We start from the raw sequence: 25,088 nt of genomic DNA on the forward strand, positions 1-25,088 counted from the left end.
CTCCCATAAATATGAAGATCTTGGGGGCTTCCCTTTTGTGAATTTACCAAGGATCCTTAGGAAGGCGACAGCCCAGCCTCACACTGTGCTGCTTTGGTCTCCTAAGGACACTGGTTGGCCAAATTCAGTTCCAAAGGGAAGGGAGGTCATGAAGTATTCAACTTTATGTTTTTTTTTTTTTTCAAAAGCAGAATGAGTGTTGCCTTTGTAAGATTTTCTTCACTTGTATCAGAGTTGAGTACTAAATGGTAAACTGCTTTGATTGGCCATTAACTTTAAAAGCATGCAATTTTAGTACTCCACCCCAGCAAAGAGGCTGTGAATTAGTCTGTGTTCAGCAGAGGAGTGATGGCCTCATCTGAAGTCCTCCCAGCTCCTGTGTTCATTAGAGACCTCTCCTTGGATCGGAACAGAACAATCTGTATCAACATCAGCTAGTTTCCCTCTCAACAAGAGTAGATAACCTTGTATCTTGATGTTAGGAAGACCTGGTGGTGTCCTGAGTCACATTCCTATTAGGAATGGGAACTGAGTGGCAGGTCTGAAATGGTATATTTTTTTAAAAAAAATAAATAAATAAAGTCACACCAAAAAACCCACCCAAAATTACTTAAAATAGTTATAAGTGATTTGTTTTCTAAATGGAAGGGAAAGGGGGAGGGTTGTGGAGGGCACTGTTTTGCATTTGATACTGTTAGAAATTTTCTAGAGAGACCTGAATGAGGTAGGACTTTGGAAACCAATCTCCCTACCAAGGGCTTCAAATCCAAAAAGATGCAAGAGAAACTAAGGAGTAGTCAGGTGGGGGTGGGGAAGAGGAAGAAGCTTCAAAATATAGTGCAAAACTTCAAAATTCCTCCAAATTATAAGCACAGGGCATTGTGTTTGGGCAGGGATGAGCAAGTGCACAAAACAGGATGGGAAACTGGTCAGGAAACAACTTAATGAAGATGACCTGGAATTAGAGCACACTACCTAATAAAACAAAACAAGATAACCCCCAAACCAGAAGAAACCAATCCTGGGGTATGGAAACAGAGAGTCTAATAGTCTCATACAGTAATTCTTCCATTTGATTCTGAACTGACAAAGCCTGTGTTGGAATATGCAGTTTTCAGCAGCTCAAAAAATAACGGAGGCATCTCAAAGAAGAGCTTATAACAGGCATAGGAAAAATTACTTTTGAAGAACAATTGTCATCTTTCCTTACTTATCCTTTTATGAGCAGCTTATTAAGTGTATTAAGTCTCCAGATACAGAAGGCTTTAGCAATGTTATTTTGCCACACTGAGGCATTCTGGGAACAAGGAACAAGAAAAGTATGGATCCCTTATGCCGGGTCAGAAACACGTTAGACATCTAAGATAATATAGGTGAGGGTCTATTGCAAACTTCCCCCATAAGATGGAGATGAACTTCAGAGACAATAGTTAAAATTCTGTTATTAAAAGACATTGACCTCCTCTATGAAGAATGGAGAGCAAATGTAAGTAATAAAATGATCAGAAGCACTTGAATGTAACAGAAAGCTTTGGGCATTCACTAAGGAAACCATGTTTTATGGTAAGATAATGCAGGTTTAGATACAATTTTGAAAGGTAAGCATAGCATGGACCTTAGAGAAAAACTGGTCATAAAAATGGTTCTGTTTTAAGTTTATAACAGAAGAGATTATGGAATCAAGCTTATGATTACAGAAAGGCAAATAGAGAAAGTCAGGGATTTCCCCTGGACTGAAAACTCCAACAGCTAAATGGGAAATTAACCAAGTGCACCCTGAGATAGGAGATCAGTGCTATTTCCACACCTTTATATAAACTTAATACAGGACCAAACATGCTTCCCTCCCAAAAGTGATAAGTATTAAGATAGAGGAAATAAGGATTTTGCTACAAAGATCGGGAAAGGGACTGATCAATAGGGAGAGCTTGAAGTGTGGGCTCAACAGAAGAATTGCTCAAAGTTGAATCAGAAGCAAATTAATAGAAATAACACGTGGTTCAGCAGGCAGATACTGGGGGGAAATGTAAAAGAATAGAAGTTAGTTTACCATGTACTAGAGGAGTAAGTTTAAGATAAAAATTAGCACACTCATATTCTAAGGCTACACTCATATTCTGCCCCCAATTTCAGTAAAGTGATTTTGAGTGCAGGTAAAGTAGTTACCAAGATGAGGAGTCATTACATGCAATAGAGAAGCATATTGCAACAAATTTACCCCTAGTACATTCATAACAGAAGAACTGAGTCCTTTCTTCCCTAAAATGCTGACAGATTGTATCCTTTAAATACAGGACCTGTGAGAAGGGTTTTGGAGGTGGGGTTTTGGTTTTTTTTGCTTTAAAAAGTGTCAAACTAAGGCAACTGAAGATTAACAAGGACCAATAATACCTGCACATTAAAGGAACAGTAATATTCAAGAGCTATGAATAAGTCTTGGAGAAGATAATTAAAAACAGACATAAACAAGAAAAAGGGAGAAAATGCAGCCTGCATTCACTAAAGGTATCTTTGAGAAACAACTTCTATTTTATTAAGGTAGCAGCTTTACCAGCAAAAGAGTTCTTTCAATCCAAAACATGCTTAGCCCATTTGATCTGGTCTAACACGCACAAAACATAAAAAAACATACATTTTTCCTACCTTTTGTTAAAAGAAGAAAATTGTAGAGCAGGTTAAGATCTGGTTATGGGGAAAACAATAACACAATTTGCTGACAGGGAAACTGTTGGCATGGAGGTAAGTACAGGAGTTAACTCTGCAAACACGGGGACTAAGTATTTAATTAAAGGTGGTGGCACAAAAATGCAACAGTTTACCCAGCTGTAATGGATGAAATGGTTATACATTGGCAAATGCAAAATGGTCTGAGGGAACTTGAGTACTGATGTAAGTGAAGTGAAATGGAAAATGAAATCAAAGATCATTCACTTGTCATTTGATAAGAATATTTCCTATGAATCCATGCTCAGAATAGACCAAAGGGAGAGGAAGTCCTACAGAATGATGAATCCACCAGTGATGTATCATTGTGAAAGGATGAATATGACATATCAGGCTACATTTTCCATGGAAATAGGAAAGTGCAAAACATCGTTAAGCTCTTAACTACAGATACAAAACACCTGAACCACAAGCAAACCAATCCAAAGCAAAACATGGCTGTAAACCACTTGGACCACTAGTGGTATGATCAGAAAAACTGTAGAACAGAGTGATTCACAAGGCTTACTAAAATGAAATGGTTGCTGTCTATCCTGACGGAGTAAAACCACCGGGGAAGTATGAAATTCATTTAACCTAAGGAACAACGTCACCCAATTAGTTTCAGTAGACCCTTAATTAATTTTGACCAGAAATTTTTAAGGGGTCAAAACACAAGGAAAGTGATATTCTGGAGCAGGTATTTATCAAAAGCATCCAGGGCAGGAAATCACAGTAGTATAGTTCAGAAAGGAAATAAATGAATACTCATGGCAGAAAAAAAAAAAAAAAAGATCTCTTTATCTAAGTACTCTTTTAGGGTACACAAATTGGAATAAGAAGCTGTGTATTTTTATACTAAGAGCAGCCAACATAGTTGTGAAAGGTTCTCTGAGTGACTCCAAGTTTTATAGGTTAATTTTGATTTGGGAGTTGGGTCAATATTCTGTTCAGAGTTGTTTTTCTTCTCTTCTCCATCTTAAATATGATTCACTTATTGCTAACATGTGCTGTGTCTGACTAGCAGGAGGAAACATTTCTGCCTCTGAAGCACAGGATAAAAAAAAATACAGCTGGCTTGTGTATACACTTGAAAAAAAAAATGCTTTTGCTGTTTTTACTCCTTTAGAAGTGTTGGGCAGCTTGTACTATTAATGCCATATCATTCTTTGAAGGCAGATTCTGATATCTGTGCCAGGAGAAGAAATAACTTTCATCTTTTAAAAGAATTAGTTGCTGGTGTAAGAGGTCATTACAACATTTTCCTGTGAATCATGAGCTGGATAATAAAGCCAATAGTCTAACAAGACTTCACATCCCACTATTGCCCTGGGACTCTGAAGAATGCACATTGAAAAACTCCAGTGCAAATTATCTGTGACTGCACTCCACACAATTGCTATTGTTAAAACAGTCAGTAAAATTCCAGAGATAGATAGAAATGCTTATCAGATTAATGAGAGTGACGCACAAAAAGAAACTGTTGGGATAATACACTTCTTTCAGTTATATTTTTATATAACTGGATACAACCAAAAATCTTTATATCACTTCACCTTCAGAGCCTGCTAAGTCACAGTGGAGCTGTCTTGGGCCCTGGAAATTGTGTGTTAGAAGGTTTACCTATTCATGTAAGCATGCAACTACACAATGTCATATTCACTATACAACTTGCCCTCCAGTCAAAAGTTCTGAGATATCACCAGATGACTCAAATGAAAAGCCCCAGGAGAAGATAAAGTCCAGTCCAGGGCTGAAGTTGTGGTAAAATGTATTTGTGAGGCACAAGGTCAGTTGATAATTGCACGTTTGGAAGGTGGCATAACTAAGATAATCAAGAAGTCGTCGAAATAATAAGTACCAAAGATAATAAATATCAAACCTGGTGTTTGGTTTTTTTTTTTAAGTGAATGTACAAACAACACTCACCCCCTCACACCCCCATGTTTTCTTTGTGTTCTCAACATACAAACACAGAGTACTGGTTGAAGTCAGCAGTGTTGATTAAACACAGGGACAGGTTGCCCAGAGATATGGAGGGATTTTCAACACTGAAGATATTCCCAACCCACCTGGTCAAGACCCTGAGTGATTTGAGCTCACCTCAAATTTAGCTGCAGCCAAGTCAGCAGGAAGCCTGGAGTCATGCCCAGACATTATTGCAGTCACTCAGCAATGTCATCTGAGGAAGATCCCTGTCAGGGGAGCTACCAGGGATGCATCCTGCTCTGCTGCACCGTGGGATGACACCACCACCTCTGGGTATCTGCATGCACTGCCTTCCTTTCCCTGGCTTCACCAGGAGCTCTCACATCTCTTTCCCACCCCCCTGCAAATTAGCCTATGTTTGTGACTTTATCACAGGTGCTGGAATCCCTTAATCCAAAATGTTAAGGAGATGAGCAAAAACACCAAGGCTGCCTGGTAAAAAAAAAACACCACCTCATAAATGTGGCCATGTATATGCCATAGCAAAATCCTGGATAGGAGTCACAGGCAAGGTCAGCCTCTCCTTCCTTCTACTGATAATGACTAGTTGTATCAAGAGTAAACCTACACTCCACAAGAGTATTTTTTCTTGGCAAAATGCTTTACATGTGAGCCATTAGAATGAGAATCACCATAGTGGAAAATAGGAGCATCAGCTGGTCTTCCTCTGTGGACAAAAAAAATTATTTTTTAATTTAAGTTCAGCCTTGTCTTCTCCTTTGAAAATTACTTTTCAATGTTGATAATATTAAATATCATTTGAGGTATTTTTTAGTAATTTTCTTTACTTCAAGGGAAAATTATCAGATTACTAAATATCCTACCACACTGTGGCAAACCTTTCCAAGAGTTCTTAGCAATTAATTGGCAATTTTTAAAAAAGTCTACATCCCAGGCAGCAGCAGTTTCTGAAGTCAAAGCCCAAGCTGATATATTTGGAGTACAAGGAGGAAGACCAGAACTTTGTTTGGATGCTCTGATTGAGTAATGTGATCTCTTGTTTCCCTGATAACCCAGGACTGATGTCTTAAACAAAGTGGTTTTGTGTCAGATAAGGCTACAATAAGAGACTGATAAGAAGCAGATCCTGAAGAGGTGGGGTAATTCTTTTAATCACGCCAATCTCCTTCCTTCCAGTAAGGCCCAACTGCATTGGGCAGTGTAAAACTCCCTCCCCTCCAGGGGAGGTATCAGGAAATTCCCACATAAGCCTGAAGGTATATAACTCCTGTCCAGCTTGGCTGCTGTGTTAAGAGCTGGACTGATGAAAGAAGAGCAGTAGATATTGTCTACACCAAGTTGTTCCTTAGCCAGCAGTGTGTCCTGAGGGCCAAGGCAGCCAGTGGTATCCTGGGATGTGTTAGGAAGAGCATTGCCAGCAGGTCAAGAGAGGGAGGTCTCCATTTGCCATAACCTATTTGAGTACTCAGAGACAATGTAAACAGAGCTGTCTACCCATGCAGAATTGTAATTTTAGCCTTCTCCTTTTTTTTCCAGTTATTCCATTGTCCTAAATTCTGTCTCTCAACTTTTCCCTCTGAGTTCACAAATGCCTTGTGCGCTGGGCCTCACCAGAGCTTCCAAAGCAAAGAGACAGCAGCAAAGGGCCATCTCTTCTCAAACCAAAGAGAGAGAGAGCAAGAATGCACATTTCTGTTAACTCAGACAAACCACCCTGAAGGTTAAAGGAGTCCTTTCCTATTCAAGATAAGAAGACAAGCCAGCACATCTGGCTCTCGGGGCATTTCCCTACAGTTATAGTCCAAATAAGTACTGAGCACGGAGCACACTGTCACCCCAGAGAAGACAGTGTCCCAGATTCACAAGCTTTCTTTTCTTTTTGCTCACATCAATAAGCTTTTTTTTTTTCCTAGTAGATCTAATAAAATCTCAAAAGAAATAAATTTTTAATTGCTAATGTGTTAATTACGAAGCACTGATCCTTCTCCCCTTAGGCTTTTGCTCAGGTAGTCAAGTAGATGAGAAAACAGTGATTCCAACCCAAGGCACCCTTCATCTTGAGGAAAAAGAAATCCGAAAAATGGAATTCTTCCTTATATGGAATTATGAATCCATGGCCAGCTCTCACAGTTTCATCCTCTTTGCAAGCACCATTCTTGCAACGGTGCAAAGTGCTGGGACACAGCTCCTCCCAGGCAGAACATCACAAGTTTTGCTGACTGATATTTCCATCGCTCCTCCTCGCTTTGATGCAGATGCCTCATTGAATAACATTTTCATTTTGTCTAGAACTATGGCAACCTGGGCAGCTGCCAGAAGGCAGCTTTGGTTGACAACTCGAAAGAGTGATTCTCAGGCAAAACAATTAGTGGTAACTGCTCTTTTCCAGGGAGGCAGACGTTTTGGCAAACCGCACGAGTAAGTCAGAGAATTCAGACAAGGAGAAATCCAGCCTGCTTTGCCCAAAGGAAGGAATGCAGGTTTTTATAGCGTGGAAGGAGGAGTTCTTTTGGTTTCTCACTGTAGCTCCAAATACCAAAGCTGTCTGTGGCAAGGGTCTGCCCTGAAGGTGCTCTGTGTGGCAGGGTAGACACCGTCGGGGCTACTCGGGGTGCCACAACATCTCAAAGCTGCCCATAGCAGCAGCAGCAGCAGCACTGAGACTTTCCTGGGGATGCATTAGCCTTGCAGTGACAGACCTGTTGCTTCTCAGGCCTGGTGCTGCCCACCCAGGCACACCAGCTTGCTTGGTCAGGCGATGCACCTCTGCACTCTGCTGCAGGGAAGCACCCACAGAAGCCCACAGCTCCTGCACAGGGTGCTCTGCCAAAAAAGCCAAGCCCATCCTTCAGGAGTCTGTTCTTGAGGCAGAGCCCCTCACCTGGCAGTTCCCACCCAGGACAGGGCTCAGAGCAAGGGCTACTTCAACGAGCTCTGCACTGCCTACACTCCTACAGAGCCTTTCTTACAACCCCACTCTCTCCCCTCACTCTGTGTTGTCAAACAACCTTTCTAGGCACCGACCTCTCATTCCTCCAGTGCTGCCAACCACAGCTGGGGAAACTGCTTTACTCATTAGTAGCACGGTAGCAATTGCAGGTGAAACCCTTCCAAAGAATTTGTTTAAATCACGCCTGGAGAGTGGCTGAAATTGGTTGTGAATTGCTGAGCTTAAGCCCAGGCTTTCCTTCCTTCCCTGCTTGATTTGCAAATTGCTTTTTTGCTCCCGTTTTCCCCTCCTCACGTGTCCCCTCCATATATGTTAGCAATCTGCAGCTTTTCCATGAACAAGTGCTGAGGGGTAGTGCCCATTTGTAAGCACCTCCTTGCGCTCTCTCTATATGTAACCCAATAGCCTTGCCAAAGACACCAATGCATTACTTTTTTTTTAAATCTGATCATTGTTTTTCGAAATATTTCAAACCCAAGGTTTTTTTATTGGTGTCTTTTGTTAGATACCTATTAGATAGATGTTCAGTATCTGTTCTCTCCAGAAACTGTTTACAAGCACAGCCCAAACTTACAGGTCAGTTTAAACAAGCTGTAAGGAAAAACAATTAAGAGGATTTTGTCCCCAGGGAGTTTGCTGTGCGAGTCAGATACAAACAGTGTTGGTTTATTTTGAGCTAGGATACAGAAACCTAATGCTGCTTAATAGGACCAGCATGCACAGAAAAAAAAAAAAGTGTTTTGCTGACAATATGTCCATTCCGTTTATCCTTTTTAAACAAGGGGGAATGTTATTTCCCCTCCTATATTTTTAATTTATTGGTCTGCATAATTTCACTTCCATAATACCCAGTAACAGCTAACAGTATTATTTGCTCTCCATTTGTTTTTGCTTCCTGCTGTTGAATGAGCAACCCATGTTTACAGATTAGCAGCAGTTGTAAAGTGCCCTGACTTTCTCTCCCATTTCAAAGTTATGAGTGAGAAGCACATTATATTGGTTGCTCTGGCATTTTTGGAGTAGCTTAGGCATTCGCAGTGCAAACCACTGTTATTCATACTGTTATAATTCCTCTGCAGTTAAGTCATTACTAGCAATCAGAGCGGGCTTGTAGTACAATTCCTTATTTGGGAATGTCATGTGAGATGCCCAGAGCAATATGAAAAAATAAAGGCCAACTTGTCTGGCTGTGGAGGGATTTATGGCAGGCCCACTGGCAGAGATCTGCTGGGAAGTATTAAGAGCTCCTGCTTAGCTGATCATATAAACACCCAAGCCAGCAGGTGCATTACATTTGTACACTCTCTTTTTCCTTCAGGTGCAGTATTAAAAATCCTGTCATCACAGCATGTTTATGGAAACGTGAATTATAGTGGCCTTTTCCTGCAGATGGTTGAGCTGAAGTTTTTCTTCAGGTAAACGTGAAACTCATTTAAAATCACTTAATTTTTTTTTGTTCTGCTTTTTAACAAATGGCAATATTGCTAAGAAAAATTCTACTTCGGGAAACATTTTTCTTTTAGTAAGAAAGAAGCCCCTCTTAAAGCAGAAACATCTGATTAGTACTTCCTAAAGACAACATCTGAGATGTTTATTTCCAAACAGCTGCACTCAAACCAGACTCCCTCCTTCCCAAAATATGGACATCTCACACAAACGTGAAACTTTAGTTAAGTAGCTTTACATTTGACTCAAATCTATAAGTTTTATTGTTTGTAAATGTCCATGTTTTTTTAATGTGCAGAACATTTGATCAGATTAAAATCTGATCTACTTCATGATAATCGAACCCTAGAAAAGGCCAAGGCTGAGGTTAATGAAGGAAATTATATGTGGATAAGGATACAGCAATAATTATAATTGTTAGGAACAACTTGCAACTTGCTATTTTACTTGAGAAAAACTCACCCTGTGTTAATGCAACCATCTGCTTGGACAGTCAAAGAATCATGGGCAGGAACTAGATAAATTAATGTTTTATATGTAATTTTAGCTTAGCTCTCCATCTCTGGTGCTTGAATACTGAGACCTTAGTTGCACAACCACATTCTTTTCTGCTCTCCACAGCAGCCCTATGTAATACATAACTATTTTCTACTGTAATGCTGGATGAGTCATTACTGTAGAAGAAACTGAGCATGTTTGGGAGCATGTGCATTTACCAGAACTATAATCAAGTCAGGAAAAATCTCTCTTTCTGTAGTCTCCTTTTATGGAACTCAGAACAACAAAATAGAACAAAAGTTTAGGTGAGGAAGGGAGGACGATCCAGTCTAAAATCCAGACTATTCAGCCACTGGTGCCCTGCTGGAACCTGGGTAAGGCACTTAAGGTGAAGTTTTACAACATGGATGCCTTCTTTTTGCTTTTGAACAAGTGGCAGTGTTACTAAGAAAAGGGCTGCTTCAGAAAATCATTATCTGTTTTCAAACAAGTATCTTCTTTCTCTAATAGAAATAGCCCCACTTCACGTACATTTTTTGCTTCAATATGCCATCACTTCTCTTGCCCTCAACCTACAGATTTTCTGAATCCTGTTGGCAGAAAATTAATCAGCAAGCAGGAAGCACAGGTTTCCATACCAGCCCAAGGGAAGTGGGGAAATGATCTTTACACTGCAACAAGCTACCAGGAGGCCAAATTTGGTACCTTACTTTGACTCTCTGAGCCTCACATCACCACCTGTAAATGTAAGTAAGTATGACAGCATTCACTACTTCATGGGGATATTCTAAGAGTAGACACACCACAGGTTACGAGGCGCTTGCGTCAAAAACAAGGGCCTTACATAACCAGTGGACAAATCTGTTTGCTGCAGTGATATATTCTTGTTCTACAGAGGGAGAGTTTGCACCCAAGTGTCTCAAAATGGAAACTAACCTCTTTGGTAAAATACTTTATTGTGGTGCTGCTGGTCACCTAGCACCACCTTAAGTATATTTTCCCTCCTCCCCACAAAAAAGTCATCCTGGCACTTTGTGTTTGTGTTGCAGCAAAGCAGACACTCTCTTCTTCTGTAACCTCATATGTTATGCTGATTGCTCTCATCCGTGATCTGCTCACCAGCTGCTCCCGGTGCAGGAGGGCCCTTAGGAGGAGGCTCAGGGCTCTGTGAGTGTGTCCACAGCAAGGGCTGCACCACGGCCTGACCTTCCTCATTTTGCACAGGATCTCCCATTCCCATGCAGCTGGAAGTGTCCCCTGGCACACAGGGCATCAGCTGCAGAGGGAAAGGCCAGCTGAGATCTCAGCAAAGACTACAGCAAACCAGAGAGAAATAACTCAGCACACTCCAGTGTGAGTCCCAGCGTCAGTGCCAGCTCAAGCAGTGATTTTCATGACGGTGGGAGCCCTGCACATGGTGATTATTAGCTTCTAACAGGCCTCTGTGTCTGCAAATACTCAAATTCTCTGACATAAAGGATTTCAAATGTATGGAAGTATTGAATGGGAGCATAAGACTGGTGAGTCTTCATGAGTTTGAGAAGCCCCTCTCTAAGAGCTCATCTTCCTTACCCAAGAAACTTGCTGGTGTAAGGATGGTGTTGTGTGACCTCAGCCTGTTCCTTCTCATACAGACCTCGCATAACAAGTCAGGGCAACAGGTTTCAGTGACCTGGTAGGCACACTGGATCTTTAATCAGCTGTCTCTAGATCACATCTGCCAGAAAGGTTGTATTTTGCAAGGTTTGCAAGAAGGAAATTCATGCTGGCCTAGAAGCTAAAGGAAGAATTGAGCTCTCAGCAAAGGGAATGCAGAATAAGACTTCAAAGATTTCCTTCAGGGTAAAAGAGAAGACAAAAAATTTTTTCCTCCCTAATACAGATTGACCACTAAGTCCAGCCAATAGGAGTCATTCCTAAGTCTTGTTTGGAAGCAAGGACTAAGACTGGCAGAATCAGGGAAAGTACCTTTTCTACTAGTCAGTGGCTAGAACTGCATTCCTTTGGTGGACTGTTTTGGTCATTGTACTGGTTCAGGTGTGTCTTTCTCTTATTTTCCGATGACTTTAAATCATCATCTACTCACTCTGTGCCTGAAGCATGTACTATACAAGTCCTAAGTGTCAGATCACAGAAATTTCTCTGTTTGAAAGGGATTCTTTCTTTTCATTCAGTATATGAAATTTATGTCATGAGCTGCTAATATTTCGACTACTTTTAAACTTTTTAAAAAGAATTTTTACTCGTCAGCAAAAGCTCTGATTTTACCCAGGTAAAGTAGGGATGATGTTAAAATAAACTTAAAAAAAAACAAAACAAAACCTAAAGAATATGAAAACCACTTTTTGTCTGAAAAAAAATCATTTTCTCTCCATAGATAAAATGTGCAAAATTAATTCTGTGAACTTGGATGTTCTGCACTTTACTCCGTAGTGGCTTTATTGGCACTTATGGAGAGCTTTACAAATGCACAGTCTCTCTGCTATGGTTGTTGTGCTATCATTACCAATTAGCAGTTGTTAGGAGTCCAGCAACCTTCCAGTCACAGAGCAAATGGGCCATGGGGGAACAGCTGTACCCTGGAAGCTTTTCACAGGTCGTTTGGAATTCAGGCTCCACAACTGTTGTATACTGTGTTCTGTTTCACTGAAGCTAAACTACAGTCTCTTGGCTTACTTATTTTTCTCTAGTTCGTTATTTTTCAGTTTAATGGTGAAATTATGGGGCTGATGATGGTGGCTGAGTGTGGACTGAGTCTCTGTAAACTTCCCTCCGGAGCTCAACTGAGCTTCCTCTCCCAACCCATATGAACCTCAGCATTGCACAACTTGGGGTCTCCTGAGGAGAAATCTCAGCTCATGCCAAGCTGCAGAGAGTATAATGGCAAGGTGGGGAAATACTAATTAGGTGTCAGGTTGAGACCACCAGCCTTATCTAACTGTGAGGTCAAGCTGACTGAAACCTTGTCTCCAAGCTAGATATAGGCAAACTGTTTTGTGAGCAACATATCCGATAAAATCTTCTTTTTCTTCTGTTTACACACAGGAAGCAGACTAAAACTCTCAGAAATGTCTTCTTAGTTGTTCCTTGAATCAATTTTGTTTGTGGCCAGACAGGCGTGAGCAAGGGCTGGACTGTTTGTTTTTCTCTGTACTCTCAGTCCCCCCAAAACGTGATCAGATCCAAAAGTTATTTTGTGCCTCCTCTGTCTTTATAGACTCAGTTAAAAAAAAAAAAAAAAAAAAAAGAAAAGAAAAAAGGCATTTTGGAGAGCCATGCAGAAAGTACAGGGCATTTTGATCTTAAATCGTTGGCAGGTTGGGCTTACAAGAACACTCTGCACCAACTTTTATAGCCCAGGAAAAAAACCTGTCAAGGCCTGCCAGTTCCTGGTGTATCTTTTCGCTCCTTGGGCATAGCCCTGAGGGGTGTAATGCTGTGCTCCTCCACTCTGACTGCAGCCTTCCAAAAAAAAAAGAAAAAAAAAAAGAAAAATTAACAAATTGTTCTGGGAGACTTTATTTCCACTATCAGCTACTGTGGGGATGGATTTCTTGTAAAACACAACATAACCACGGTACACAATGTAGCCATAAAGACCTCAATAGAGGCGACATCAAATTAAAAGCCCTGTGTGCCCAAAGAAAAAAACAAACTTCTTCGGCTGATGGAAGTGACAGGGGGACTGCACAGGGCCCTGAAGTTGAAAAGTCAAACAAGAAGAATATTGTTTTCTTCTCCTCTCTCATTTTTAAAGCCTTTCTCTCAAGAGGACAGGAAACCAGTTTAATTCCTGTGATATAATACTGCCCAAACTGGCCGTGGTTCATCTCCCAGCAGTGACAGCACTGTAATGCTATGCCTTTTCTCGGAGCTAAGCTTGTCTGACTCGAGCTTTCACTTCAAAGATATTGACTGTTTAAAAGGGAAACAAACGATGTAGTTTATATTTGACAAGTACACTAATAAACAAAAGAATAATAAACGAATAAGAGAAAGAAGAGCACTCATGGTAACCTCTGAGAACCAGGTAATGGATGACTTCTCTTTCATAATGCATGAAACCTTCACACAAGAAAGGAGACTGCACCTATTAGTAAATTTTGGCACCACAAAGACCTTGAAAGGTTCCTTCCTCCCAGAAGAGAGAAGAAATCTTTAAGCTATTTTTCTCTCTGAAGTCCAAATGCTACTCAATCAAAAATTTAAAAAGTTACCAAATTGTCTGACTTAGAGTAGGAGTGTCTGGCATTTGAGGAACGGGTCAATCCCATAACAGACACACGTAGTTGCTTTCCTTGTGAAATTGTCACAGGAGGAAAACTTAAGACTGTTTTGGAGACCTTTTCAACAAATAAATTTTCATTAAAGCTAAAAATGTTTTCAGAATCAATTACTGTTTTCTTCGAAGGCGTCACAGGGAATAAACAAAGATTACTTGCTTCACTCTGCTGTAGGGAGGTATAAGGGATCTCAGCCTTGATGGGTTTTCCTTGACTTTGCTTCCTTTCAGGTTCCATCAGTCACTGTCCATTGCTTCTGTGAGGGAGAACCAATTTTACTAAAGCAACAAACAGTAAGAAAATATGCTTTTTGTTTTCATCTAGTTATATGTTTCCCATATATTTGTCACTACGTATTGGAAAATTGTTACAAGAAAATTAGTAAAAGCAAGTTGGATGAGTCCTTAGACTTCCAGGCAAATAAGCTCTTCAAACTCCTAAGCCAAAATTAATTATGAAGTCCATGGAGAAAGGTAAATTATGCTATGAAGACATCATTTCCAAGATACAGACATTACAATTTTGATTTTATTCTATTTTCCACTCTTCTCAGTCACCTTTTCTTTACTAGAATGACTCTGTTCCTCAAAAGATTAAGAAAAATTACTCAGCTGACACCAAAACAAAAATGTGGTATCTGTTTATCATTTCAGAGTTGTATATAAAAAAAAATCTTGAAGATTATTATTTGAGAATTGCAAACAGGTTATGAATGTGCCTTGCTCTCTGCTAAAATAATTAATGTCAAATTCAACACTGAAAAGAACACATAAAAAAAAGAGAGATCTCTAATTTATTCTTGTGTTTGCAGCCTGTAGAGGAGCAATATTATTCCCTAGACTGCTTACCTTGCCTTCTAAAAAAGCTGTACTCATGAACACAAAACCAGAAACTAGTTAGAATTTCTTCCTCAGATAAAGAACAAACCAGGAAGAAATCATGCACATTTCTGCCTTTTTATTTCTTTCTTTTTTTTTCCTTGAAAAACAAGAAAGTTAGGGACCTCGAATTTGCCACTAAACATTAGCATTTTTCTGTGGTGAAGAAGTGGAAGCTTTCTGTGAATGTTCATTGAATGAAGGACAGAAAAATAATTGTCACTGGACATCTGAAATTTTACTGCCAGCTATGTAGCAGCTTTTACCACTGCACATGTATCCTCTTTGGTTTAGAAGCTCCCTCCAGACAGAACTGTAACTCAGCATCTTTTTAGCTGTGCTGCATCCTCCTGGCTACTGTACACCATATTTTACATTGCTCAGGTTCCCCAGATCTCCATGCACCACTACCCTTGGTCAATGCAGAAGGATTCTTGGGACTGGTCTTGGGACAGTGGCATTTGGGGGAATCTCAGTTATGCAGGGCATTCACAAATGTATGTAGTGCCACTCACTGACTGCTACAAAGGGCCTATTTTTTAAACTGTCAAAGAAACACTTGTGGCTTTGCGGAAACCAGAGAGAAGCTGTCAATTCTATTATTAAATTGACATTCCACACATGCTACTTTCTGATGATAGTCCATAATAAAGTTGCCCTATTTCTTTGCCCTCTATTCATGTCACTACCTAAAGTTTTCTCTTGCATCTCCCTCAGACACTGAGTGATAGAGCATCAGACTTGTAAGCTCAACAAGAGGTCTTCATTGTGGTGCAGTGACAGATGTTTACAACACCTGAAAGAAAAAGAGGAGACAAGGTCCTAAAGCACCCTTGGTACTCCAGGCTATTACAATGCATGGAGCAAGGACAGTGACATCTCCCAGGGTATTGTCAATCAAGAAGTACTGAAACAAAGAGAGACAACAGGGACCATTGTAATCCCATTGGAGGGGAGAGGGGGAAAAAAAAAAGCATAACAAGGCTTTGTCCTTCTCTTCTGAACACAGACCCATCTGTGTGTTTCTCTAACTGCTGCAAGCTAATAGGATAACATGAGTTGATCTGACCCTAATGGAATTGATACAAATTGGATGCTAATTCCATTGTGTCTAGTTCTCCAGTGAGGCCATGCGTGCCAAGAGGCCTTCCCCCCCAAAAAAGGGAGCTCCCACTTTCTCTGCTTGTTCGGTTTTAGTCTTGTCTTAAGATGTAGGTTGCAGAAGTCTGGTTTTCCCAGGTAAGCTGTCCCACCATACTTCCTGCTGGGAAGCTTCTGTGAGGATAACAAGACAACAGAGATGCTGGATCTCACCCTCAGGGATGTGTTGTTTAGTAAGAGCCTGTGATTGACAGCTGTTAAGAGGAATGACAAGATATTTTACATCTGTTTAGCGTCTTGACTGTCACCCATTCCTTCCCACACTGGCTATTGTCATTCTTCCTATATCCAGGAATCCTACTGCTGCCAATGCAAATGTCAGACCACTGTGGAGCTATAGTGGCACGCAGCATACATTATACAGGAAATGGAAAGTGGATCAGGGTCATTGCATACGGGAATGTGATGAGTCCCAAGTATGTTCGTGATTCCAGATCCAACATTTTGGACCGGCAAAATTGGACCACCAGCTATTAGGCTGTGCCTGTCAAATTAGAGAATAAGCAGAACACACATGGAGCTTTCTACACGTTTTTCTTTCTTTTCCTTGCAATTTATTTATTATTTGCAGCAAACCTTAAGCCTTCCTCCAGTGATGGTGCATGAATAATGCAGCACATCCACAGCACTCACTATGCATGGAAAACTCATATTTCTCCATGTTTATAGCATTCACAGAAAAATCATAGGGCCTTTGGATTTCTATGGTCTATTTATTCACATCACATTTGCTCAGTATTATGCAGTGCTTTTTGCATCCTGAGAGAAGCAGCATATAAAATATGGTATAAGGAAAACTATACATGCATTTCAGAGAAACCAGACAAATTTATCATATGACTTGAAATACCAGGTATGACAGACAAAACTGAAGCACATACTGCAAGGAGAATGTTTGGTCCAATTAATAAGGACAATGCTTTTTGCTCTAAATCTGACCCAACAATAGCAAATAGAGAAAAAAAATAAAGCTCACAATGCAAAATCATAAGTGACCTGCCCTATGAAGACTATCCAAACTAGAGGAGATGTATAATTGATTAAAATAAAAACCAAATATAATGAATCCATTCAACCTTCATCACTCTTCAACCCACTCCAAGTCATAATACTGTGCAAGTTATGAGCTCTGCAGCATGCCTGGAATGTTAACAAATCTGGGCTCTGGAGCAGTGGTGGCAAGTGAACTACAGAGTGAAGGATCCTTCATAGGATTTTAGGCAGCTTCAAAAGCATCATCATTCTTCAGCTAAACACATCTCAAGGTATTTTAAGCAAATCTAAATTTAGTTCACCATTTTTCCTCAGGAAGAAGAAACTACAGAGCACCGGTGTGCTACATTCCTGGTGCAAAATTCCATTGCATGAGGGATACAGCAGTTCCAAATTGTCCTTGGATCACATCCATCATCAAAGCTCAAGCTAGAAACAGTCTGGATAACACCTCCAAGATCTTACTGGCAGCATTTTCAGCCCAAGGAGTCATGTCAATATTGTTTATTTCAGGAGCTAATAACAGAGTTACTCAGAACAAAGCCACCGGAATTCTGCATCTGTGTCAGTCTACTATGAAAGAAGAAAATGGACTAATCAAATGCAATACAATCTAGTTTCCTACACTGAATAAAGAAAAAGGGTGTACCTGGCAATCAAAAGGCTGCAAAAGTCTCATGGGCATAGCTGAAATAATACAGCATCTTCCAAGAAAAAGCTCAGCTCAGGTGACAGATTTTGTGGATCAGCTGTTATGTATCTACTAGTCAGCAGAGAAAGGGACTTGTCTACTCATCTCGATCTCTTTCATCCTTTCTGAGTGATATTCTTTGCTAAGGAAAGAGAAATATAGAAATTTCTACCCTCCTATGGCCTGTAGTGCTTGCTGTCCCGTGTTTTCTCACTTACCCTGTACCGCTGTAACAGATGGTGAAAACAAAGTCCTTGAGCACTTGTGCAATGAGCACTTAAAAAGTACCTTAGTCCACACACCATGGGGGGATAGAGCTGCTGCTGAAGACTCATTTCATTTAAGCCACTAAAAACCAGTCATCCAGGCTTTAATTCCTGGATGGAAACCCCATTCAGTGATTGAGATCTGCAATAATCCAATCTCATGGTTTGATACGAAAAATTCAACTTAACTGCTACCTGACCTGCAGCCTAGTCAGATCTCAGCACAAAAAATGGTGCACAGCCTAATAATCAAAATATATCCTCTTTGTTGCACCTACTAAATAAGTCGAAGGAGAGGATGAGCTCTTCCAAATATTACATGTACAATATACTTATAACATGGAAATGTAGTGAAAGGAGGCAGGGTTTTGCATTTTGCTCTCTAACCCTCAAGGTCCATAGAGAAACCTTTGGCTCTGGTTTCATTTCTCCATAAGACAGCTTTATTTTTCCTGTAGAACGCAGCTGTTGGCATAACAGAGGAACAGGAGGTTGGCAAAATGGCACAAAACAAATAGTCTAGATCTTTCCCAAGCTGTTCCTGCTCTCACTACATAACTAAGAGCCTAATAAAATGTGCTACCAAGATGCAAACATCTTGCACACATTCAAGCATTTTCTTTATTAATTCAGTGATAAACCTGCCCATTCAATGCACATGTTCAAACACTGACAATCTGAGCCAAAATGTAATATAAAAAGACAAAGTGATTTTCAGACACTGATCATAACATCCAACATACTCTTTCCCCAGCTCAAAAATAAGAAGATGGAGCAAGATTCCTACAATATGCTGGCTCACAAGAGAGAAGAAACTATTGTGTGGATTTGAACTCTGGTGTGTTGCCTTTAAGCATTTGGTGGTACTCACTACTGCTTAAGAAGATATTTAGAATTCCAACATGAAAGGTCTGTTTCATATTTGAAGCCCAATAAATCTCGATCACAGCTCTCAATTGAGACAGCAGTCTGGCAAAACTACATGGACAGCAGACCCTTTACCGTGGCTCTTTCTCCCCAGTCAGCCTCTCCCTCCCCCACCTCCCTCAAATTGAAGTTTATTGTTGCCAGAAAAAACAAGAAACAGCATATCTGAAATTTAATCTTCCTTAAATTTGCAGAGCAAGCCTACAGAGATGATTAGCCATATAAGCTGAGCATATTTTATTATTCCTCTTGGGATATGTGTCATGCTTTCCCCCCATCCAGTGTTTTCTGTTGTTATTGGCTATCCAGTTTCACTCCTCAGCAAGACCAGCCTTAGTGAAGTTAGTGCTGTTTTTTGGTGAGGGATTTTTTTTCCTCCTTTTGAATACACCTTTGCCACGAAAATCAAATCTATTTGATGCAGCTTCTGATACAGAGATACTGTTGAAGGATGAATACACTGGGAGCAAACAGCAACTTATTTAGTGCCTAATTAAAACATATTAGTTAGAGTGCAATCAACAAGGGTGGAACAGCAGAAATTTATCTTACTATGGCTTTTAATTGGCCCAAGAAGCAGACAGATATAATGTCCTTTTCCTTGCTCACCCGTGCTCATCTGCTATAGGTAGCTGAAGAATAGCTGGGTGGTACAGTACAGTTGTCACTGGTATTAATATTTTTTTGAGACCAAAGCCTGCTTAGGCACAATCAGGAGTCTGATGAAGCTTGTGAAACCCCTCAGGCAGCCCCAGAGGATTTTTGGGTCATGGGTAATCTAGGGGACTGGTTTGATACCATTAATGAGTACTTGATGCTCTCCCTGGTGATTGTCACTTACGACCTAAACAGAAAGGGTGTGAGAATACCCTGGGAAATATTGAGGTTCCCTTGTTCTCACTGGAGTGGTCTCCCTCAGGAGAGCTATCTGTGCAATTACAAGCAAAGTGTGACAGCAGGGTATGCCAGCAGATTGATGAAGTTGTTTCATTTCTAGCAACAGAGAGTCAGCATTTAGTTATGCAGATGTCTACGACTCTTGGGCGCGAAAAATGCAAAGAGTGAGACCCATAAAACGTAAGTTCAGATGAGTTTTCTTGCAGGCAAGGCTTGGAACACAGCTGAAGCCAGAGTGAATACTTAGCATTGTCACTGTTCGTGGATTCACTGCTGCTTAACTGAGAAAGCACAACAGTGAATAGTGAACAACTCATCACTGGCTTTGAGTAACAGAGCGTATAGATTTACATCCCTAAATCAACCTTGTAACTTTTCTTTGACTGAGACATTTCTCTACTCAAGTCCTTGTTCTAATACCCTCAAGAATGTATCAGAGATAAGAAATTACTACAAGGAAGGCCTAAACTGAAAGCAGTAACTCCTATGTAAGCATGTCTACAATGAAATAGTTTTAATTTTGGCAGAAAGAAATGGCACAGTAACGACAACGCTAATTTTTGGCCTTGCTTTACCATACTCATATGGTATATGTGAGAACACATGTGAGTCCAAAAGAATAATAAGAAAATCTGAATCCAAGTAAGTTTGATCCAGTTTACACTCAAAAATTCTTAGTGGTCTGCATGAAGAACTTCGGTTTTGCTTGCATGACCAAAAAATCAGTATGTGAAAAAAAGTCATTATATCCATGATTTTAGTAATTTTATAAGGCAATCTACTTTTGTTTAGAGAATAATTAAATAATTAAAAAGGTCAGTTGGAAAAACTGTTCTGAAGGTTAAGGGAAGGCCCTTATCTTGGAAAAGGGCCCTATTTTTATCAGCTTTTCAGTTCATGTTTACATCACACTGAAGCTGGTGGGCTGAGGAGAAGTTCTCATAGTAAAGGAGACTTGAGCACCAGGCTTCACCCAAAAATTATACCTGGGGCATTACTATAGATGTAGAAATGGGAATGCTCTGAAGTATTCTGAAATTAGAAGAAACAGCTGACATCAAGATCTTGGCCCCTACACAACTCCATCTGGAAAATTCCAGGTTCATGAGGGATTATCAAGAGAGTTCAGCTCACCACCTGAAGGTTAATTTTGTAACACACAGGGAAGTTACACAAAGGACTAACTCTGTATGCAGATGTGAAGAAGAGGTCTGCCTTCCTTTCACCTGGCCTGATTCCTCATGTCCTTTAACTATCCTGGGAAGAGAGACTTAGGATGAGGTGCAGAGAGGACAAATTACACATAAATTGGGTAAAAAACCAAACCAGACTATGATGCTCAGCTTTCTTCCAGTTGACATCTAAAAAAACCCCTTTTGGCTTGTTTTGGGCCCTGGGTTTTGGTTTTGATTTGCTTTTACTTGAACATTTTGCCCTCAGTTTTGTAGTACCACACACAAGAACTCTCAGCCCTTTCATTTTATGGCAAATGTCACTACAGGGCAGTGCAAGGGTAACATCTGCTGAATTCACTGTCTCTATCCCTGCCATGACTTCATGCAATTTCATATTAAAGGCAATGTAAGGCCACATTTCATGTAGAATCTTCTTCCTTTCTGAAGAGCTGCTTTAATCAAGGTGTGTTAGTGGGATTTTCTTTTTCTCTTGGAGGCAAAAGAGAGTGGAGGAAGGATCTGTCAATGGTAGTTTTTTCTGTGAATGGCTTTCGTGGAACTTATCCACTCTTACATGTTTTGGTTTGCAAAACAATTTTTCTTTTAAACGATCTAATGAAAAGAAGGGGGTTCTCCTCTCAGCAGAAAACAAAACAAAACACCCCCTCCCTCAGAAAAACTTTATTTTCTGAGCAGCAGCATTCAGAAGTCTCTCAAATGACATTCTTTATAAATCTGTTACTGTATCACAGGACTGATTAAAGTGAGTTTACTAAGTCCTAGTTCTCCTTAGATCTAAATCTGTCTTCAGATGACCTTCTTGATTTAATCCAGATCATAAGCATGCTCGACATCCTTTTCTATATATCTGGTAGAAGTGAGTGAAATGGAATGCAGTATCAGAGCTGCCCTTATTTGTAATTTATCTGGGAGGTGTTCCTACAGATGATAAGAAAAGTTCTCCTTTTTTTTGGTTTTTTTTTTTTTTTTTGTTATGCTTTTATGAAAGGCTCATCTAACCTATTGATATCCTGAATAGGTGTTCCATTATAAAGGGTATGGTGGCGTTGCTATGGTAATATTGTGGAACTTTTTTTTTTCTGCAAAAGGTATTAAGTTTTTGAACTTAAAACTACTAAGAGAAAAAAAAAAGTGAAAACGTGAAGAACTAAAAATAAAGAGAAACAGCTCTTTCTCTGTTTTTTTTTTGTGTTTTGTTTTGTTTTGTTTTTAACTAGAATCATCTACATTCATTTGCCATTGGTCAAAATACAGCATTCGTTTCTAGACCTCAGCTCCCCTAAATTTTAAGTCCCTTGTCCTCTAAATCTGGGGGTCAAGGAAGCAAAACTCAAGTAATACAGTGTTTAGACATGACAATCCATACTGTTATGCATTGTTTCCACTATCTCAGAGAGTTTTGCTAGGTGTACTTCCAATACACAATACCTTGCAGGCTGAAAATTCTCAGAAAATAATGTTCCTTTGTATCCTTTAATTCAGAATGCCTTCACATTTATGACTCTACGGTAACAAAGTGGGGATTTCAAAAGATATGGAAGAAAAAGGACCTAAAAAAAGGTATGGGTCAAAAAAAAAGCAGAATCCTGCATGTGATGCCCTGAAATTTCTGTCTTTTAGAAACATACTGTTTACAGATTAGTTACTGGTATTATTTTTAACTTTTTTTTTTTCACAACCTGGCATCACAGAATTAAGCCTTCTCAAAAGAACACCCAGGATGATCCACATCCCAGAAGGTGCTGAAGAGGTCTGTTCCAAGTACAACCCAAATTAAAAATGGCCTATAGCAACAGGACATGGCTTGGCAGAGCAGTCTGGATGCTTAATGCTCACTAATGCATTTAAACATATGATCATAACTGTTTTCCCCAGACTGCACACCATTTTCTATCATTATAATAATGGTCTGGGTATCTTTGTATTGGACTAAGAGAATACCTCCATTTAAGCTTCTGTTTAAATGACTGTTGGAAGTGTAATTCTCAGTCGGCAGACTACAGCACTAAAACTAATATTTTTTGACCACTGCATTTGAACTCTGTTATGAACTATTTGAGCAGGAGTTTCTAACACACAGTTTAGCTGGGGTTGTTTTCAGAAAGGCAGCCCTTGTCCTTGCTGACTATGAAAGGCAAAACACAATTTTTCTACAAAGATTGATTCCGCAACCAGGGAGCTGCAGTACCCCACTGATTCGGAGTGCCCAGGAGCCCCTGGGTATGGCTTATAGGAAAAGATTTATTGTTTCCAGCTGGGAAACCCAAGAGAGGGGTTATTCCCAATATAATTTTCTATATTGCGTGCAGCTCAGATATGAGGCGTATCCATGAGAGGCAGATGACCAAATATAAGAATAAATGTCTCCCCTTGCAATGAGATATAATATTTCCACTTACATACGACGCTGACGTAAATTGAAATAAGGGTATAGCTTCATTTCATTGTTCATGAAAAAGAATAAGGTGCATATTGTATGGGAGAAAAACAAGTGTATTACTGATGGCAGGAGCTCTGTGACCCAACCTTCAGATTTGAACACACAGCCTACCTTGACACTATAAGCACGCTTGGAGCAGGCAGCAGCTGTGTCTAAATAACTGCAATTTGCTACAACACCGGGAGATAGAAAATATGAAAAGCCCTTCAGACCACATCCCCAGTACCATGTCATTAAAATTGTTTATCAGTTAGTGAGTCAAGAAATTAGAGCTCTGAGGAGACGGCTGTGGTGGAGGACCAGAGAACTGAAGTGCAGGAGGGAACCAGAAAGCACACATTTTCCTTTAAGCATGTGACCTTGTTTTCTCTCTCTCCTTTCAACTTGCAATTTACTTCCTAGCTGAAGAATCATCTTCTCTCTCACAGATCTATAACCTTGTCCCAGTGTCTACCCTCAGTCTTTGTCTCCTTACACACCTGTTTCGTTTTTTTGTCTCCAGCTTGTATCTACTACCAGCTGTGCAACACACCAAAAGCTGCCTTCACTTGGTGGATTTCTTCCAAAGAGAGGGATGAAATAAGCCCATTCACTAGGAGTGCTCATGGCAGTATCGAGATGTCCTGTATTAACTTTCCATACTTAGTCCAATAATGTATATAGTCACATGTTTTTCAACCAAAGCACTTTTCAGCAAAGGAAGGAAAAGGCCTGTCCTGGAATGGATACTTCTGGAGACATTGTGTTTTGTTCAGGTTTTTCTCTTCTGTGTATAGCTAAATGAGCCCCAAATATTTCATCTGTGTTTCTAAAGGCCAAGATTTTATGGAAATATTTAAAATAATTGGAAAATAAAGCTGGAGTCTTGGGTGCTCAGCTGTTCTAGTTGAACCATGCTGTTAATATTTTTAAATAAAGCATTTAAGTCTGTTACATGTAAATTATGGCTTACCATTTTCTAATCAATCCCAGTTATGACAGCTGTGCCTTTGGGCTGAGGAGTCAAAGCTCTTTCTAGAGACAGAGAGCTAGAAAAGAAATTGTCTCAGAGGCTGGTTAAAGATCTTTGCTTTCTCATAGACACCTCATTGCCTCAGCTTACTGTTCCTTCAAACCCAGCATTTACTAGTTCTGCTTTGCAGTAAACATGCAGTCAGCATATCAAAAGAGGCTTTCAACAGCCTGGCCCTAAACTTGGTTTCCACATCGATGGGAAGAAGACATCCAGCTCTTTATTTCACACAAGCCTTTGAGAGGCTCAGAGCGGATTGTCTTGAAGAACTGCTTCAAGCGGAGTTGTTGAAATCATCCAAGGCTTTCTAGCTGCTAAAATATTCCCTCCCATATGCTGAGTGTCCACTTTGAAAACCTTGCTCATTCTTTCCTGCATCTGGCATAGATTTCCAGGGGGGTGGGGCAGGCTCTGCGGTCGGCATGAGAGGAGCCCGACTTCGCAGCTGCTGCTTCCTTCCTCTGACAATGCAGAAAAGATCTTCAAGGAGGGAATCCCATTGAACATGCAAGTGGTAATACCGAGGATGCTTTTGCTTCTCATCCTCTTTGTGACAGTGTCCACAAACAAACAGCGCAGCTAATGTTAACACATAGGCCCCCCCCCCTCCAGTCTTCACCCTTTCTCTTAACTTCTGTCATGACTGAGCTCAATGTAAATACCATAAAATTAAAATATAATTTCATGATTTGCAGTGAATGACTTTCTTTGGTAAACTTTATCCCCTTTCTGATGGTTTTTTTTTTCCAGCCATCTTCTTTGATTTTTACACATCAATTTACATTCAGTTGTTATGT

Source organism: Empidonax traillii, unplaced genomic scaffold, assembly GCF_003031625.1.
Source record: "Empidonax traillii isolate 1590-97213 ecotype Southwest subspecies unplaced genomic scaffold, ASM303162v1 scaffold757:size522588, whole genome shotgun sequence".
Classification (NCBI taxonomy): domain Eukaryota; kingdom Metazoa; phylum Chordata; class Aves; order Passeriformes; family Tyrannidae; genus Empidonax; species Empidonax traillii.